Genomic DNA, 7,184 nt, shown 5'->3' with positions numbered 1-7,184 from the left:
AAGACACAGACTTACTAGAGAATGGACTTGAGGCTATGGGGAGGGGGAAGGGTAAACGGTGACAAAGCGATAAAGAGGCATGGACATATATACACTACCAAACGTAAGGTAGATAGCTAGTGGGAAGCAGCCGCATAGCACAGGGAGATCAGCTCGGTGCTTTGTGACCGCCTGGAGGGGTGGGATAGGGAGGGTGGGAGGGAGGGAGACGCAAGCGGGAAGAGATATGGGAATATATGTATATATATAACTGATTCATTTTGTTGTGAAGCTGAAACTAACATACCAATGTAAAGCAATTATACTCCAATAAAGATGTTAAAAAAAAAAAAAAAAAGACCCCCAATAGCCAAAGCAATCTTGAGGGAAAAAAACGGAGCTGGAGGAATCAGACTCCCTGACTTCAGACTATACTACAAATTTACAGTAATCAAGACAATATGGTACTGGCACAAAAACAAACAAAGATCAATGGAACAAGATAGAAAGCCCAGAGATAAACCCACACACCTATGGTCAACTAATCTATGACAAAGGAGGCAAGCACATACAATGGAGAAAAGACAGCCTCTTCAGTAAGTGGTGCTGGGAAAACTGGACAGCTACATGTAAAAGAATGAAATTAGAACACTCCCTAACACCATACACAAAAATAAACTCAAAATGGATTAGAGACTTAAATGTAAGACTGGACACTATAAAACTTAGAGGAAAACACAGGCAGAACACTCTATGACACAAATCACAGCAAGATCTTTTTTGATCCACCTCCTGAGTAATGGAAATAAAAAGAAAAATAAACAAATGGGACCTAATGAAACTTAAAAGCTTTTGCACAGCAAAGGAAACCATAAACAAGACGAAAAGACAACCCTCAGAATGGGAGAAAATATTTGCAAAGGAATCAACGGACAAACGATTAATCTCCAAAATATATAAATAGCTCATGCAGTTCAATATTAAAAAAACAAACAACCTAATCTAAAAATGGGCAGTAGACCTAAATAGACATTTCTCCAAAGAAGACATACAGATGGCCAAGAAGCATATGAAAAGCTGCTCAACATGACTAATTATTAGAGAAATGCAAATCAAAACTACAATGAGGTACCACCTCACACCAGTTAGAATGGACGTCATCAGAAAATCTACAAACAACAAATACTGGAGAGGGTCTGGAGAAAAGGGAACCCTCTTGCACTGTTGGTGGGAATGTAAATTGATATAGCCACTATGGAGAACAGTATGGAGGTTCCTTAAAAAACTAAAAATAAAATTACCATATGATCCAGCAATCCCACTACTGGGCATATACCCAGAGAAAACCATAATTCAAAAAGACACATGCACCCCAATGTTCACTGCAGCACTATATACAGTAGCCAGGTCATGGAAGCAACCTAAATGCCCACCGACAGATGAATGGATAAAGAAGATGTGGTACATATATACAATGGAATATTACTCAGCCATAAAAAGGAACAAAATTGGGTCATTTGTTGAGACGTGGATAGATCTAGAGACTGTCATTCAGAGTGAAGTAATTCAGAAAGAGAAAAACAAATATTGTATATTAACGCATATATGTGGAACCTAGAAAAATGGTACAGATGAACCAGTTTGCAGGGCAGAAATTGAGACACAGATGTAGAGAATAAACGTGTGGACACCAAGGGGGGAAAGCAGTAGGGGGCTGGGGGTGGGGGTGTGATGAATTGGGTGATTGGGATTGACATGTATACAGTGATGTGTATAAAATCGATGACTAATAAGAACCTGCTGTATAAAAAAATTAAATAAAATTTAAATTTTTTTAAATAAATAAATTTGACATCGCCACTTGGAGGTCTAATGAGTATCTCATACCTGCTTATTATGATCACATTTCCATGTAAATAAATATACATTTAGAATCCTTCTGCTGTTTGCTCTGCCCCATACTCTCTTCCCTCATCCTTTCCCTTTATTTCCTGCCCCTTCTCCTAAACCAGCCCTTAGTAGTTTAGATCCCTTGGTGATTCCATAGCACCCAGTAGTTTTCCTTTGTGGTAATTAGCACACTTATACTCAATTAGTCAAATGTATGATTATCTGTTTAATGTGAACCTTGACCCTTTAGCCTTTAAGATTTCTGAGGCCAGAGATTTTCTGTGCTGTTCACTATCTCCTTAGGCTCAACTTAGTGTCTTGCATATATTAGGACCACAATAAATATACTTATTTCTTATCTTTGTACATCTAGGTTGTTTCCTATTTTTCACCATTACAGGCAATTCTACAATAAACTTTCATGTAGCTAAATCTTTGACATGTCTTTACTCATGTGCTTAGAAAAATCCCCAGAAATAGAATCACTGGTTTTATAATGAGATGCACATTTTCAAGGCTTTTGTTAAGTGTGATAGTCTGCAAAATGACCATCATTAACTTCTCCCCTCCCTGTACAAGCAAGCCACTCATCCATCAAAAAGTGATGTCTTTAAAGAACAGATTTGTGTTGACAAGGGTGGGGGGTGGTGGGGGAGGGATGAAGTGGGAAGTTGGGGTTAGTAGATGCAAACTATTACATATAGAATGGATATACAACAAGGTCCTACTGTATAGCATAGGGAGCTATATTCAATAACCTGTGATAAACCATAATGGAATAGAATATAAAAAAGAATGTATGTATATGTATAACTGAATCACTTTGCTTTATAGCAGAAATTAACACAACATTGTAGATCAACTGTACTTCAAAAAAATAAAAAAGAAACCCATGCTCACGGACTGCAAGAATTAATATGGTTAAAAATTACTACCCAAAGCAATCTACAGATTCAGTGCAATCTCTATTAAAATTTTAATGGCATTTTTCACAGAAACAAAACAAAACAATCCTAAAATTTGTATGGAACCACAAAAGACCCTTAACAGCCAAGCAATCTTGAAAAAGAAGAACCAACCTAGAGGCATCACATGCCCTTATTATAAGCTATATTGCAAAGCTATAGTAATCAAAACTATTAAAAGCACATTGCACATGTAGTGCAATGGAACAGAAATAGAGAGTCCATAAATAAACCCACACATATATAGTTTATTTACAACAAAAGAGTCAAGAATATACTATGATGAAAGGACAGTCTCTTCAACAAATGGTGCTGGGAAAACTGGACAGCCACATGGAAAAAAAAAGAAACTGGACTATTATCTTATACCACTAACAACAACTAATCCCAAATGGATTTTAAAGACTTGAAAATAAGAACTGAAATCATAAAACTCCTAAAAGAAAATATAGGCGGTAAACTCCTTGATATTCGTCTTGGCAATGATCACAAGAAAAAAAAAATTTTTTTAACTGTGGTGAAGAATGTTAACTAGACTCATTGTAGTGATCTTTGCAATATATACAAATAACAAATCACTATGCTGTACACCTGAAACTAATATAATGTTACGTATCAATTTTGTCTCAAAAAACCCACAATATACTTAGGATAGAATTAACAAATACGTGAAAGATGTGTATGCTGAAACTACAAAAACTTGCTTAAAAAAACCCCTCAGTAGAGAGGTATACCATGTTAAAAAAAGAAAGAAAAGAAAAGAAAAAGTATATCCAGGGAACACCAGTAACAGAGTGGGGAAGTAGAACCAGGGAACAAGGAAGCCCAAGTAAGGCTGTGATATGAAGCAAAATCCTACAGAAGGTAACTGTGGTTGAATCCGATGTGGGAACCTTGGAGACAGAGTCATACCTCAGAGCTGCCCCACCAGGGGACAAGGGTTCTGGTGTATTAATGCCCCCCCAACACCAGTCAGTCACTGACTTCCTCCCCACCTGCCGGGGGACAAGAATTCCCAGGCACATCTAGTTTTCTGTGCAGGCAGGCACAGCCCTAGGGCAGCCGGTCAACAAAGAGACAAAGGTGATTGGCTACTGGGAGTGAAAGCACAGCAACACCAAGACCAATAAGCAAAAAAATGGCAAGGGTTCCGAGGAGATCTGGTTAGAGACCTGACAGTTTCTGCTATGTTTCCGGGTACACGGGTGCAAGAAATGACTTGGGTTAATAGTAGGATTAGACGTGTGTGCTCAACTTTACAAGTTACCTACCCATTTTCCAAACTGTCTACCAATTTATACTCCCAACGGCAATGTCACATTTAACAGACCCTGTTGGTCTGCACCCTTCACAACATTGCAACCGAAATTGTGGTCCAGAGACCATCAGCATCAACTCAGAAATTTGTTAGAAAAGCAGCATCTCAGGGCCCACTCCAAATCTGCTAAATCAGAAGTTGCAGTTTTAAAAGATCTTTAAGGCATTCATGTTAAAGTTTGAGAAGCCCTGCTCTGTATCACTTGGAATTACCAAACTTGTTCATTTTCGCCACTTGAAGGTCAAATGAAATCTCACTATGGTCTTGATTTGCATTCCCCTAATTAGTTTCAACATATGTTCAACACCTGTTGGCTATGTTTCCTTTTCTGTAACATTCCTGTTTTGTATCGTTTGCCCATTTTCCCATTGGGTTATTATTGATTTGTTCATTACATATTTTTTAAATTTATTTTATTTTTGGCTTCACTGGGTCTTTGTTGCCATGCGCGGGCTTCTCCCTAGTTTCAGCTAGCGGGGGCTACCCTTTGTTGTGGTGCGCGGGCTTATTGTGGTGGCTTCTCTTGTTGCGGAGCACGGGCTCTAGGCGTGCAGGCTCAGCAGCTGTGGCTCATGAGCTTAGTTGCTCTGGGGCATGTGGGATCTTCCCAGACCAGGGCTCAGAACCCGTGTCCCCTGCATTGGCAGGCGGATTCTTAACCACTGCGCCACCAGGGAAGCCCCTCAGTACATATTTTTGATACTCAACTGTTTATTACTTATCTATGTTGCATAAAACCTTCCATCAGTTTGTAATCAGCCTTTTTGATAATTTTAAGGTGTTTTCTGATGAACACAAGGTCTTACTTTTAACGTAATCTGTTTAACCAATCTTTTCTTTCCATGTTTAAGAACGCTTGCCACATACCGGGGTCTGAAAAATATCCACTTGTATACACTTGACCCTTGAACAGCAAAGGTTTGAGCTTCGCGGCTCCACTTGCACGCAGATGCTTGTCAGTAGTAAATGCTAAAGTTACCACACGGCCCGTGGTCGGAGGAGCTGGGGATACAGTTATACGCAGATTAACACCCGCGTTGTTCAGGGGTCAGCTGTATTTTCTGCTAAGCATTTTGACACTTAAAGCTTTTTTCCTTGCCGAACTGATCTTTGTAATGTGAAGTAAAGCCCCAAATTAATTTCTTCCCCCACAAGCTTCTGCCTTCTGTCCCCACCAATCCGCAAATTCATTCTTGTTCACGTAACCAAAGATCCCCGCGTCACTAGAGACCCTTTTTACTCGCGACTCACCGAGTCCAGCAGAGCCGACACTCAGGACGCCTTCCTTCCAGAAAACCTGGCGGCGGCGGCGGCGGCGGCGGCGGCGGCGGCGGCGGCGGCGGCATGAGGACCGGCGTCTCCTTCTTCCCACCCACCGCCGACCAGCGCGTCTCAGGCTCTCCCCCGGCCCCTCCCTCTCTCCCTCCCTCCCTCCCTCCCTCCCTGAGGACTGTACGCGGCACCTGTCAGGTGCTACACGGATCTACAATTGCCAGCGTCAGCTCCTCACTCCGCGATCTCACCTGGGCACGCTCTTCACTCCTTAATTACCGTTCACGCGGAGGCGAGTCACCGTGCGCCCTTTGCCCCCACGGCCCCCAACCCCAGGAGGTCCTCACGCATGCGTATTTGAGGTCTCCTCTTAGGTATCGGCAAGACACCTCAACTCAGCCTGGTTAAAATCGAACTCGGCATCTTCCCTCTCCCCGTAGTAGCACTACGCGCTGCTCCCTCTGAACGAAGGCTTCACTTTTAATTCAACTATCCTGCCCCAGAGAAGCCCCTCCTGACCTTCCAGGGCAGCTCAAACCCCCAGCAAGAGCAAGAGGGTTCAGTGGCAACAAGAGCTCCCCGCGCTTCCCGTGCTCACCTCAGCTGTAATCCGACGTTTGGTGATGGTTTAAGGTCCGCTTGCCCACGGCGCAAACCAATTAGCCTGTGGGCTCCAGGGAACCAGGGTTCGTTTCCACTATACCTCCCATGACTAGCAGTGTCTGGTGTGCAGTAGGAATGAATGAATAATACTTATTTAATGAAGTAATTAACATTGTGCATCACTGAAAACTTTTCCTAAAAGGCACCTCCACATTTTCCTCACCCCGCCCTACCCATAGCAAAACTCCCAGGGACAGGGCTCCTGACTTGTGTTTAAATTTGGGGGGAAAAAATATTCTCCAGGTGATACCAATAGCACCCCCATTTGGATTATTAGTCCAAGGGTTCCAAATTAAACTGGTGGTAATTCCTCCAAGTCAGTCATGTTGCCTAAGAGAAAATAGTTGATTGGCTTAGCATTTCAAATTCAGTTATAAATTGAAAGTAAGCATCAGAGATAAATGGCCAAAAAAAGGAGTCACAGAATATTCCAGGATGTGTACTGAGGGAACAGATGTATTAATATTTCAATGACCCACCCCTCCCTCCACTATAGCACAATGTAATTAATGACTGTTGACCTTGAATCAAAACATATAAAAGGATTTATCAGTGTAGTTCTGGAATGTACCAGATGTTCTCAGAGCTGAGTGGGTAAGGTGGAGGGATCAAAAGATGTACAAGACACTTAGTAGGTATTCAACCAACATTTACGGAGTTATTTAACTAAAATGAAAAGAATGAAAACACCGTATGGTTTCTACCCTCAGGAGCTTGCAATGTAATTGAAAGATAAAATTAATATAAAAGAAACTTAAAAATTATTAAATACTTTGTAGTATGTTTGTCAAGTTAGGGCAGTGGTAGGACTTTCAACTTACACATACTTCCATCTAAAAAGCTTGGAAAAATGTTTCAGCAATATAAGGCATAACTCTTGAATGTCCAGAGTAATCTTCTCCCTTTATTCCAGATAACAGAAACATACACATTAAATCATCTTCTTCACATAAATTATTGCCCCGAAATTTACAACATATAATTCTCTCTTAGAAAGCAGTTTAAAACCCTCTTATAAACTGAACATGGGGGCTTCCCTGGTGGCACAGTGGTTGGGAATCCGCCTGTCAATGCAGGGGACACGGGTTCGAGCCCTG

The 7,184-nt window shown here is 41.3% G+C and overlaps 1 long non-coding RNA gene across 2 annotated transcripts; it reads right to left on the bottom strand.

Moving 5' to 3' along the window:
• Positions 1 to 4,743: 4,743 nt before the first annotated feature.
• Positions 4,744 to 6,990, bottom strand: LOC309963629. 2 transcript variants are annotated; one of them, XR_014326301.1, is made up of 4 exons: positions 6,909 to 6,990; positions 6,023 to 6,146; positions 5,404 to 5,449; positions 4,744 to 5,154 (listed from the first exon to the last, which is right to left on the bottom strand). It is a non-coding gene; the product is annotated as an uncharacterized lncRNA (long non-coding RNA). The 2 variants fall into 2 exon arrangements; XR_014326302.1 differs by lacking the exon at positions 5,404 to 5,449.
• Positions 6,991 to 7,184: the final 194 nt, after the last annotated feature.

Source organism: Leucopleurus acutus (genome assembly GCF_964270905.1).
Source record: "Leucopleurus acutus genome assembly, chromosome: 7".
NCBI lineage: Eukaryota > Metazoa > Chordata > Mammalia > Artiodactyla > Delphinidae > Leucopleurus > Leucopleurus acutus.
Note: the sequence above shows the minus strand (reverse complement) of the source record. Positions and strands in the feature narration are given on the sequence as shown.